The sequence below is a fragment of the Moschus berezovskii genome, chromosome 3 (assembly GCF_049115385.1).
Source record: "Moschus berezovskii isolate FMDL1 chromosome 3, NW_MosBer_1.0, whole genome shotgun sequence".
NCBI classification, from domain to species: domain Eukaryota; kingdom Metazoa; phylum Chordata; class Mammalia; order Artiodactyla; family Moschidae; genus Moschus; species Moschus berezovskii.
This window is the reverse complement of record NC_142462.1, coordinates 27,411,251-27,425,203: the sequence shown is the minus strand read 5'-3', so window position 1 is coordinate 27,425,203 and position 13,953 is coordinate 27,411,251.

Genomic DNA, 13,953 nt, shown 5'->3' with positions numbered 1-13,953 from the left:
CATTGAGTCAGTGATGCTCTCTACCATTTCATCCACTGCTGGCCCCTTCATATTTCACCTTCAATCTTTCCCAGAATCAGAGTTTATTCCAATGAGTCAGCTCTTCACATCAGGTGGCCAAAGTATTGGAGTGTTAGCTTCAGCATCAGTCCTTCCAATATCAGGTTGATTTCCTTTAGGATTGACTGGTTTGATCTCCATACAGTCCAAGGGATTCTCAAGAGTCTTCTCAAGCATCACATTTGGAAAGAATCATTTCTTCAGTGCTCAGCCTTTCTTATGGTCCAGCTCTCACATCTGTACATGACTATTGGAAAAACCATAGCTTTGACTATATGGACCTTTGTTGGCAGAATCATATCTCTGCTTTTTTTTTTCTGCTTTTTAATATGCTGCCTAGATTTGTCACAGCTTTTAATTTCATGGCTGCAGTCAAAATCCGCAGTGATTTTGGAGCCCAAGAAAATAAAGTCTGTCACTGTTTCCACTTTTTCTCCATCTATTTGCCATAAAGTGATGAGACCAGAGGCCATATCTTAGTTTTTTGAATGCTGAGTTTTAAGCCAACTTTTTCATTCTCCTCTTTCACCCTCATCAAGAGGCTCTTTATTTCCTCTTCAATTTCTGCCATTAGAGAGGTACCATCTGCATATGTGAGGTTGTTGACATTTCTCCCAGCAAAATGATTCCACCTTGTGATTCATCCATCCTTGCATTTTGTATGATGTAGCCTGCATACAAGTTAAATAAGCAGGATGACAATATACAGCCTTGTCATATTCCTTTCCCAGTTTTCAACCAGTCCGTTTTTCTACATCCAGTTCTAACTGTTACTTCTTGACCCACATAGAGGTTTCTCAGGAGACAGGTTAGGTAGTCTGGTATTCCCATCTCTTTAAGAATTTTCCACAGTTTGTTGTGATCTACACAGTCGAAGGCTTTAGCATAGTCAATGAAGCAGAAGCAGATGCTTTTCTGGAATTCCTCTGCTCTCTCCATGATCCAATGAATGCTGGCAATTTGATCTCTGGTTCATCTGCTCTTCGTACCCAGATTGTGCATCTGGATGTTCTCAGTTCATATAGTGCTAAAGCCTAGCTTGAAGGATTTTGAGCATAACCCTGCTAGCATGTGAAATGCGTACAACTGTACAGTAGCTTGAACATTCTTTGCCATTGACTGTCTTTTAGATTAGAATGAAAACTGATCTTTTCCAATCCTGTGGCCACTGCTAAGTTTTCCAAATTTTCTGGCATATTGGGTTCAGCACTTTCACAGCATCATCTTTTAGGATTTTAAATAGCTTAGATGGAATTCCATCACCTCCACTAGCTTTGTTCATAGTAATGCTTCCTAAGGCACACTTGATTTCATACTCCAGGATGTCTGGCTCTAAGAGAGTGACCACATCATGGTTATCCAGGTCATTAAGACTCTTTTTGTATAGTTCTTCTGTATATTCTTGCTATCTCTTTATAATCTCTTCTGCTTCTCTTAGGTCCTGTCATTTCTGTCCTTAATTATAACAATCCTTGCATGAAATGTTCCATTGATATCTCCAATTTTCTTGAAGAGATCTCTAGTCTTTCCCGTTCTATTTTTTCTCTCTATTTCTTTACATTGTTCATTTAAGAAGGCCTCCTTATTTCCCCTTGCTACTTTGTGGAACTCTGCATTCAGTTGGGTATATCGTTTCCTTTCACCCTTGCCTTTCACTTGTGTTCTTTCATTTAGTTCGGTTCAGTTCAGTCACTCAGTCGTGTCCAACTCTCTGCGACCCCATGAATCACAGCACGCCAGGCCTCTCTGTCCATCACCAACTCCCAGAGTTCACTCAAACTCATCTCCATCAAGTCGGTGATGCCATCCAGCCATCTCATTCTCTGTCGTCCCCGTTTCCTCCCACCCCCAGTCCCTCCCAGCATCAGAGTCTTTTCCAGTGAGTCAACTCGTCTCATGAGGTGGCCAAAGTATTGGAGTTTCAGCTTTAGCATCAGTCCTTCCAATGAACACCCAGGATTGATCTCCTTTAGAATGGACTACTTGGATCTCCTTGCAGTCCAAGGGACTCTCAAGAGTCTTCTCCAGCACCACAGTTCAAAAGCATCAATTCTTCGGCGATCAGTTTTCTTCACAATCCAACTCTCACATCCATACATGACCATGGGAAAAACCATAGCCTTGACAAGACGGACCTTGGTTGGCAAAGTAATGTCTCTGCTTTTTAAAATACTATCAAGGTTGGTCATAACTTTCCTTCCAAGGAGTAAGCATCTTTTAATTTCATGGCTGCAATCAGCATCTGCAGTGATTTTGGAGCCCAAAAAAATAAAGTCTGACACTGTTTCCACTGTTTTTCCATCTATTTCCCATGAAGTGATGGGACCAGATGCCATGATCTTTGTTTTCTGAATGTTGAGCTTCAAGCCAACCTTTTCACTCTCCTCTTTCACTTTCATCAAGAGGCTTTCTAGCTCCTCTTCACTTTCTGCCATAGGGGCTTCCCTGATGGCTCAGACAGTAAAGCGTCTGCCTGCATGGTGGGAGACCTGGGTTCGATCCCTGGGTCAGGAAGATCCCCTGGAGAAAGAAATGGCAAGCTACTCCAGTACTCTTGCCTGGAAAATCCCATGGATGGAGGAGTCTGGTGGGCTACAGTCCATGGGGCTGCCAAGAGTCGGACACGACTGAGTGATTTCACTTCTTCACATCTGCATATCTGAGGTTATTGATATTTCTCCCAGAAATCTTGATTCCAGCTTGTGCTTCTTCTAGCCCAGCGTTTCTCATGATGTACTCTGCATATAAGTTAAATAAGCAGGGTAACAATATACAGCCTTGACGTACTCCTTTTCCTATTTGGGACCAGTCTGTTGTTCCATGTACAGTTCTGACTGTTGCTTCCTGACCTGCATACAGGTTTCTCAAGAGGAAGGTCAGGTGGTCTGGTATTCTTGTCTCTTTCAGAATTTTCCACAGTTTATTGTGATCCACACAGTCAAAGGCTTTGGCATAGTCAATGAAGCAGAAATAGATGTTTTTCTAGAACTCTCTTGCTTTCTCCATGATCCAGCGGATGTTGGCAATTTGATCTCTGGTGCCTCTGCCTTTTCTAAAACCTTTTCTTGAACATCTGGGAGTTCACAGTTCACATATTGCTGAAGCCTGGCTTGGAGAATTTTGAGCATGACTTTACTAGCGTGTGAGATGAGTGCAATTGGGCGGTAGTTTGAGCATTCTTTGGCATTCCCTTTCTTTGGGATTGGAATGAAGACTGACCTTTTCCAGTCCTGTGGCCACTGCTGAGTTTTCCAAATTTGCTGGCATATTGAGTGCAGCACTTTCACAGCATCATCTTTCAAGATTTGAAATAGCTCAACTGGAATTCCATCACCTCCACTAGCTTTGTTCATGGTGATGCCTTCTAAGACCCACTTGACTTCACATTCCAAGATGTCTGGCTCTAGGTCAGTGAAATTCAGTTCTTTCATTAGCTATTTGCAAAACCTCCTCAGACAACCACCTTACCTTCTTTCATGTTTTTCCTTTGGGATGGCTTTAGTCACTGCGTCCTGTACAATGTTATGAACCTCCTTCCATAGTTCCTCAAGCACTCTATCAGATCTAATCCCTTAATCTATTTATCAGCTCCACAGTATAATCATACAGGATTTGATTTAGGTCATACCTGAATGACCTGGTCAAGATAACTATGCATATTTTAAATTGAGTTACAAGATATGGTACATAAATTTAGCACAGACAGAATAATTAGGAGAAAATCTTTTAAATAAAAGGAAAATAGAAAACATGGATTTATCAATGGGCTTGCTAACCTTTGGTATTCAACATTCTTGAAAAAGAACCAGAGGCCAGGTTGCAGCTGCTGGTAAGTAGATTAAGCTAGAAGCTCTCATTCAGGTGCTTTCAGATAAGAGATATGAGGACTATGATCCGATCTACTAAAGTCTGCAGAACACTGGGACCAACTACAAAATTCCTTTGGAAAACAGGTTAATAGTTCAAAATAAATGTATGAAAATTTATACATTTGTATGAATGTATGAAATGTATGAAACTTGCATTCCAATACACTAATAATGAGAAAATAGAAAGAGAAATTAAGAAAACAATTCCATTCACCGTTGCAACGAAAAGAATAAAATACTTAGGAATATATCTACCTAAAGAAACAAAAGACCTATATATAGAAAACTACAAAACATTGGTGAAAGAAATCAGAGAGGACACTAATAGATGGAGAAACACACCATGTTCATGGATTGGAAGAATAAATATTGTGAAAATGAATATATTACCTAAAGTAATTTATAAGTTCAGTGCAATCCCTATCAAGCTACCAACAGTGTTTTTCACAGAGCTAGAACAACTAATCCCACAATTTGTATGGAAATACAAAAAACCTCGCATAGCCAAAGCAATCTTGAGAAAGAATGGAACTGGGGGAATCAACCTGCCAGACTTCAGGCTCTACTACAAAGCCACAGTCATCAAGACAGTATGGTACTGGCATAAAGACAGAAATATAGATCAATGGAACAAAATAGAAAGCCCAGAGATAAATCCATGCACCTATGGACACCTTATCTTTGACAAGGTAGGCAAGAATATTCAATGGAGAAAAGACAATCTCTTTAACAAGTGGTGCTGGGAAAACTGGTCAACCACTTGTAAAAGAATGAAACTAGAACACTCCCTAACACCATACACAAAAATAAACTCAAAATGGATTAAAGATCTAAATGTAAGACCAGATTCTATAAAACTCCTAGAGGAGAACATAGGCAAAACACTCTCTGACATAAATCACAGCAGGATCCTCCAAAACCCACCTCCCAGAATATTGGAAATAAAAGCAAAAATAAACAAATGGGACCTAATTAAAAGCTTCTCCACAGCAAAGGAAACTATAAGCAAGGTGAAAAGACAGCCTTCAGAATGGGAGAAAATAATAGCAAATGAAGCAACTGATAAATGATTAATCTCAAAAATATACAAGCAACTTCTGCAGCTCAATTCCAGAAAAATAAATGACCCAATCAGAAAATGGGCTAAAGAACTAAACAGACATTTCTCCAAAGAAGACATACAGATGGCTAACAAACACATGAAAAGATGCTTAACATCACTCATAATCAGAGAAATGCAAATTGAAACCACAATGAGGTACCATTTCACGCCAGTCAGAATGGCTGCTATCCAAACGTCTACAAGCAATAAATGCTGGAGAGGGTGTGGAGAAAAGGGAACCCTCTTACACTGTTGGTGGGAATGCAAACTAGTACAGCCACTATGGAGAACAGTGTGGCGATTCCTTACAAAACTGGAAATAGAACTGTCATATGATCCAGCAATCGCACTCCTGGGCATACACACTGAGGAAACCAGAATTGAAAGAGACACATGTACCCCAATGTTCATAGCAGCACTGGTTATAATAGCCAGGACATGGAAGCAACCTAGATGTCCATCCGCAGATGAATGGATAAGAAAGCTGTGGTACATTTACACAATGGAGTACTACTCAGTGATTAAAAAGAATATATTTGAATTAGTTCTAATGAGGAGGATGAAACTGGAGCCTATTATAGAAAGTGAAGTAAGCCAGAAACAAAAACACCAATACAGTATATTAACACATATATATGGAATATAGCAAGAGGATAATGATAACCCTGTATACAAGACAACAGCAGAGACTTGGATGTGTGGAGCAGTCTTTTGGACTCTGTGGGAGACGGCGAGGGTGGGATAATTTGGGAGAATGGATTGCAACATGTATACTATCATATGTGAAACGAATCTGACGTGGTTGGGGGCTCCCCACCTCAAAACTCTGTGGATTGAAGAGGCCGTTCCTCCAGAAGTGTATAAATTAGCCTGGGATAGAACCTGCATGCTGAATTTACTAATTAAGAAATGAGAAACCAGAACTATAAAGGTGGCATAGAAATACAAGAAACTATTCTTAAGTAATCTTTTAAAACTTTGAACAGAGTTATAGATTTTGCCATTTGTTATAAACTGGTATATGTAATTTAACCAGAACCATGAGAAAGTTGGTATTGTGTGAATTCTGAGGCACTTTCGACATGTTGTAGGAGTGATGTGGACTCTCAAGTTTTACACATTCATAAGTGAATGGTCTATGTCTCGTGCCTTTGTTGGTTTTCTGTGAGCTGTAGTTTCTGGGAAATGAGCAGCTCTCATTCCTATTAAAAAAATAATAATAATGAAACTTTGATATTTAAAAAATTAAAATTTTTCATAAAAAGGAAACAATTTCATGTTTAGACCTAAAATCGGTCTCATTTTGGAAAAAAACAGAACATAAAAACCACGAAAATTAAACTCAAGAAATTTCTTGGGACATGGCTATGCTTCTTTTCCAATCAGTTTCTGAACTGGAACATTTCAATTGCGGAAGAGAAATTAATTCTACTTGCCACAGTAAAATTCAAGACAACGGTGGGAAGTCTTCCAGCATGAATTTTTTCAAGCCAATTCTGATTTGGCCAAGAAAAGCCAAACATTTAGAAATCCTAACCAAAAACATGAGGAAAAGTAGGAAAATGCGTGCCATTTTAACACAATCTCTGTGTCAAGAGCCAACATTATTAGCTTTCCTTTCAATAGAATTTCATGTTCATCAAAACAAAACAAATGCAGCTGTACAACGTTCATCATAACAGATATGTTTTTGAGAAGATATTACTAAAATATTTTAATAGAGAATGATATTTTACATACACTAGGATAGTGGTTCCTATTTTGGGTTTTAATGACAATTCTATTTTCAAACTATTTCTTAAAAACCAAATTGGATATGGGCACTTATCTTTGACAAAGGAGGCAAGAACAAACAATGGAGAAAAGATGGTCTCTTCAATAAGTGGTACTGGGAAAACTAGACAGCTTCCTGTAAAAGAATGAAGTTAGAATATTTCCTAACACCATACACAAAGATAAGCTCAAAAGGGATTAGAGACCTAAATGTAGGAAAAGATACTATAAATCTCCTACAGGAAATCATAGGCAGAACATTCAATGACATAAATCACAGCAAGATCCTCCACGACCCACCTTCTAGAGTAATGGAAAGTAAAACAGCAATAAATAAGTGGGACCTAACTGAACTCAAAAGCTTTTACACAGCAAAGGAAACTATAAACAAAGTGAAAAAAACAATCCTCAGAAGAAGAAAACATAATAGCAAATGAAACAACTGACAAATGATTAATCTCCAAGATATACAAGCAGCTTATACAACTCAATACCAGAAAATCAAACAACCCAATCAAGAAGTGGGCAGATGATCTAAACAGACATTTCTTCAAAGAACACAGACAGATGTCTAATAAACATATGAAAAGATGCTCTACATCACTCATTAGTAGAGAAATGCAAATCAAAACTACAATGAGCTATCACCTCACATGGGTCAGAACAGCCACCATCAAAAAATCTACAAACAATAAATGCTAGAGAGGTTGTGGAGAAAAGTCCTCTTGCACTGTTGGTAGGAATGTAAATTGATTCAGCCACTATGGAAGTCACTATAGTTTTTCCTTAAAAAACTAGGAATAAAACTACCATATGACCCAACAATCTCACTACAGGCATATACCCTGAGAAAACCATAATTGAAAAAGACACATGTACCCCATTGTTCACTGCAGCACTATTTACAAGAGCTAAGTCGTGGAAGCAACCTAGATGTCCATTAACAGATGAATAGATAAAGAAGCTGTGAACAATATATCCAACTGAATATTACTCAGCCATAGAAAGAAACACATGTGAGTCAGTTCTAATGAGGTGGATAAACCTAGAGCCTATTATATAGAGTGAAGTGAGCCAGAAAGAGGAAAACAAATACAGTATATTAACACATATATATGGAATCTAGCAAGATGGTACTGATGAACCTTTTTGCAGGGCAGCAATGGAGACACAGAGGGGAAAGGAGAGGGTGGGACAAATGGAGAGAGCAGCATGGAAACACGTACATTACCATATGCAAAATAGATAGCAAGTGGGAATTTGCCGAGTGATGCACGGAGCTCAAACTGGTGCTCTGTGACAACCTAGAGGGGTGGGATGAGATAGGAGGTGGAGGGAAGGGCCAAGAGGGAGGGGACATATGCATAGCTATGGCTAATCCATGGTGGTGTATGGTAGAAACCAACACAATACTGCAAAGCAATTATCCTTCAATTAAAAATAAATAAAAATTTTTAATTTATTTTAATTGGAAGCTAATTACTTTAAATATGGTGGTGGTTTTTGCCATACATGAATCAGCCACGAGTGTACATGTGTCCCTCCATCCTGAACCCCCTTCTCACTTCCCTCCCCACCCCATCCCTCTGGGTTGTCCCAGAGAACCGGCTTTGAATGCCCTGCTTTATTCATTGAACCTGCACTGGTCACCTATTTCACATATGGTAATATACATGATCCAATGCTATTCTTTCAAATCATCCCACCCTCACCTTCTCCCACATAGTCCAAAAGTCTGTTCTTTGTACCTGTGTCTCTTTTGCTGTCTTACAAATAGGCTCATCGTTACCGACTTTCTAAATTCCATCAGTTTGGTTAAGTTCAGTCACTTGTCAAGTCCAGCTCTTTGGGAGCTCATGGACTGCAGCATGCCAGGCCTCCCTGTCCATCACCAACTCCCAGAGTTTACTCAAACTCACATCCCTTGAGTCGGTGATGAAATCCAACCATCTCATCCTCTGTCGTCCCCTTCTCCTCCCGCCTTCAATCTTTCCCAGCATCAGAGTCTTTTCAAATGAGTGAGTTCTTCGCATCAAGTGACCAAAGTATTAGAGTTTCAGCTTCAACATCAGTCCTTCCAATGAAAATTCAGGACTGATTTCCTTTAGGATGGACTGGTTGGATCTCCTTGCCGTCCAAGGGATTCTCAAGAGCCATCTCCAATACCACAGTTCGAAAGCATCAATTCATTGGCACTCAGCTTTCTTTATAGTCCAACTCTCACATCCATACATGACTACTGGAAAAACCATAGCCTTGACTAGACAGACCTTTTTAGGCAAAAAAATGTCTCTGCTTTTTAATATGCTTTCTAGTTTGGTCACAGCTTTTCTTCCAAGGAGCAAGCGTCTTTTAATTTCATGGCTGCAATCACAATCTGCAGTCATTTTGGAGCCCCCCCAAAATAAAGTCTGTCACTGTTTCCTCTCTTTCCCCATCTATTTGCCATAAAGTGATGGGACCAGATGCCATGATCTTAGTTTTCTGAATGTTGAGTTTTAAGCCAACTTTTTCACTCTCTTCTTTGACTTTCATCAAGAGGCTCTTTTAGTTCTTTGCTTTCTGCCATAAGGGTGGTGTCATCTGCATATCTGAGGTTATTGATATTTCTCCTGGCAACCTTGATTCCAGCTTGTGCTTCATCCAGCCCGGCATTTTTCATGATGTACTCTGCATATAAGTTAAATAAACAGGGTGACAATATACAGCCTTGACATACTCCTTCCCAATTTGGAACCAGTCTGTTGTTCCATGTCCAGTTCTAACTGTTGCTTCTTGGCCTGCATACAGATTTCTCGGGAGGCAAGTCAGGTGGTCTGAGATTGCCATCTCTTGAAGAATTTTCCACAGTTTGCTGTGACCCACACAGTCAAAGTCTTTGGAATAGTCAATAAAGCAAAAGTAGATGTTTCTCTGGAACTCTCTTGCTTTTTCGATGATCCAGCAGATGTCGGCAATTTGATCTCTGGTTCCCCTGTCTTTTCTAAATCTAGCTTGAACATCTGGAAGTTCATGGTTCACGTATTGTTGAAGCCTGGCTTGGAGAATTTTGAACATTACTTTCCTAGCCTTTGAGATGAGTGCAACTATGCGGTAGTTTGAGCATTCTCTGGCAGTGCCTTTCTTTGGTTTTGGAATGAAAACTGACCTTTTCCAGTCCTGTGGCCACTGCTGAGTTACCCAAATTTGCTGGCATATTGAGTGCAGCACTTTCACAGCATCATCTTTTAGGATTTGAAATAGTTTAACTGGAATTCCATCACCACCACTAACTTTGTTCATAGTGATGATTCCTAATGCCCACTTGACTTCGCATTCCAGGATGTTTGGCTCTAGGTGAATGATCACACCATCGTGATCATCTTGGTCATGAAGGTCTTTTTTGTATAGTTCTTATGTGTATACTATATTAAGACATACACATCTCTTCTTAATATCTTCTGCTTCTGTTAGGTTCAAACCATTTCTGTCCTTTATTGAGCCCATCATTGCTTGAAAATTTCCCCTGGTATCTCTAATTTTCTTGAAGAGGTCTCTAGTATTTCCCATTCTACTGTTTTCCTCTACTTTTTTGCACTGATCACTGAGGAAGGCTTTCTTATCTCTTCTTGCCATTCATTGGAACTCTGCATTCAAATGGGTATATCTTTCTTTTTCTCCCTTGCCTTTCACTTCTCTTCTTTTCACAGCTATTTGCAAGGCCTCCTCAGACAAACATTTTGCCTTTTCTGCATTTCTTTTTCTTGGGGATGGTCTTGATCACTTCCTCCTGTACAATGTCACGAACTTCCATCCATAGTTGATCAGGCAGTCTATCTGTCACATCCAATCCCTTGAATCTATTTCTCGCTTCCACCGAATAACTATAAGGGATTTGATTTAGGTCCTACCTGAATGGTCTAGTGGTTTTCCCTACTTTCTTCAATTTCAGTCTGAATTTGGCAATAAGGAGTTCATGATCTGAGCCACAGTCAGCTCCTGGTCTTGTTTTTGCTAACTATATAGAGCTTCTCCATCTTTGACTGCAAAGAATATAATCAATCTGATTTTGGTGTTGACCATCTGGTGATGTCCATGTGTAGAGTCTTCTCTTGTGTTGTTGGAACAGGGTGTTTGCTATGACCAGTTCTCTTGGCAAAACTTTGTTAGCCTTTGCCTTGCTTCATTTTATACTCCAAGGCCAAATTTGCCTGTTACTCCAGGTACTTCTTGACTTCCTACTTTTGCATTCCAGTCCCCTATAATGGAAAGGACATTATTGGGGGGTGTTATTTCTAGAAAGTCTTGTAGGTCTTCATAGAACCATTCAACATCAGCTTCTTCAGCATTACTGGTTGGGGCATAAACTTGGATTACAGTGATATTGAATGGTTTGCTTGGAAACAGAGATCATTCTATTGTTTTGAGATTACATCCAAGTACTGCATTTCAGACTCTTTTGTTGACTATGATGGCTACTCCATTTGTTCTAAGGGATTCTTGCCCACAGTAGTAGATATAATGGTCATCTGAGTTAAATTCACCCATTCCAGTCCATTTTAGTTCTGTGATTCCTAATATGTCAGTATTCACTCTTGCCATATCCTGTTTGACCATTTCGTATATGTGCATTAATATACTGTATTGGTGTTTCTCTTTCTGACTTAATTCACTCTGTATAATAGACTCCAGTTTCACTGACCTCATTAGAACTGACTCAAATGTGCTCTTTTATATAGCTGAGTATTATTCCATTGTGCATATGCACCACAATTTCCTTATCCATTCCTCTGCCAATGAGCATCTAGGTTGCTTCCTAGTTACTGTAAACAGTGCTGCAATGAAATTGGGGTACATGTGTCTCTTTCAATTCTGGTTTCCTCTGTATGCCCAGCAGTGGGATTGCTGGGTTGTATGGCAGTTCTATTTCCAGTTTTTTAAAGAATCTCCACACTATTCTTCATAGTGGTTATACTAGTTTGCGTTCCCACCAACAGTGTAAGAGGGCTCCCTTTTTTCCACACCCTATCCAGTATTTAAAAATAAACAAATTTTTAAAACCTAAATTGGAATCAAAATCAAATAAAAACAGAATATATTAAATCTAATTTGCAAAGATATAATCCCACAATAAAGAGCAATACTTCTCCAGAAGATATTAATATTTGGTAACCAACATGTCTAAATCAAAAAGTTTTTTAAAAGTTTGGACGAGACAAAAAAAATAGCACCTTATTTTATACTGTTACATTTGACTGTGTCTTTTTACAAATTAATTTCTAAAATATGTGACCCATATCATACGATCTCTACCTGTTGATTTCTACTTATGCTTCTTTTTGAATTATTTATTTGGCAGAAGTAATCAATTACTTTTAAAACTACTGAATCATCAAATTTTTCAAAGCAAGCATGCTTTAAATATGGTTTAATTAACCTCCAGGAAGTATAAATGACTTTTTGATTAAAAAACACACCTGAAATAAAATAAAGACAAAAGTTGGAAAGAAAAAAATAAAGAAGTAAACAAATAAATAAATAAAAATAAATAATCTAGCAAATGTTATATAAGTAGAACCATGCCATATGCAACCTTCTGAGATAGGCTTTTTTCAGTTAGGTTTTCTTGAGGTTTATATTAGTTTCGTGTGTATCAATACTTCATTTCTTTTTATTGCTGATTAGTATTCCATGATATGGATGTTGAACAGTTCATCTATTGAAGGACATTTGGGTAATTTCCAGTGTTTGGCTATTATAACTGCCATAAACATTCATATACAAATTTCTATGTGAAAATAAGTTTTTATTTCTCTGAGGTATATATACCCATGAGTACAATGGCCAGACTGTATTGTATTTCTGTTTTTAGTTTAAAGTAATTGCCAAAGTATTTTCCAGAATATCTGTGTCACTGATACCCTCCCGTCAACAATGTACAATGATCCAGTTACTCTTCAGTCTCCCCAGCACTTGGAGTTATCACTATATGTTATTCTGATAGTGATATCTCATTGTGATTTTAATGTACATTTCTATAGTGACTTATGATGGACATCTTTCCATGTACTTGTGAAGTGAAAGTCACTCAGTCATGTCCAACTCTGCAACCCCATGGACTGTATAGTCCATGGAATTCTCCAGGCCAGAATACTAGAATGGGTAGCCATTCCCTTCTACAGGGGATCTTCCCCACGCAGGGATCAAACCCAGGTCTCCCACATTGCCGGCAGATTTATTACCAGCTGTGCCACCAGGGAAGTCCAAGAATACCGAAGTGGGTGGTCTATCCCTTCTCCAGTAGATCTTCCCAATCCAGAAATCAAACTGAGGTCTCCTGCATTGCAGGCAGATTCTTTACCAGCTGAGCCACCAGGGAAGTCCAAGAATACCGAATTGGGTGGTCTATCCATTCTCCAGCGGATCTTCCCAATCCAGAAATTAAACTGAGGTCTCCTGCATTGCAGGCAGATTCTTTACCAGCTGAGCCACCAGGGAAGCCCTTTCATGTGCTTAATTGTCATATTTATATCTTCTTTGGTTGAAACATATGTTTCTATCTTTTGCCCCTTTTCTAAATGAATTGCTGGGTTTTTTATACTGAATTTTCATATATGTTTATTAAAATCAAAATTTTAAAAATTTCATATATTTTTGAAAATAATTTATATATTGTAGACATAAATTATTTGCCAACATATATTTTCTCCCTATCTGTGATTTAATCTTTTCGTTCTCTTAACACAGGCTTTTACATAGCAAAAGATTTAATTTTTCTGAAGTTCAAACTCTGTAACAGGCTTTTCAGAGTACTTTTTTGTTTATTACAATTTTTAGTTACTCTTTAAGTGTGAAACATTTTCTTTCAATAAATATTTTTCATTTTGTATTGCAATGTCTAACTTTAAATACCTAACTGTGATGGTTTCATAGAATTATTCCAAAGGATAACCTCATACACTACACACTCCAGGGATTAGTTTTTATTTACTTTAATCAACCCCAACTGACTTATGAATATTGTCCTTATTTCTTTCATATCTCCATGACCAATAAAAACTTTGCCATTTAAAGCGGCAGGTGCTGAGATTTGCCACAGACAGCCACCACACCGAAGTATAAACTTCACTGAATTAAGATCAGAAAACAAAACTGACTTGGCTTGGATTA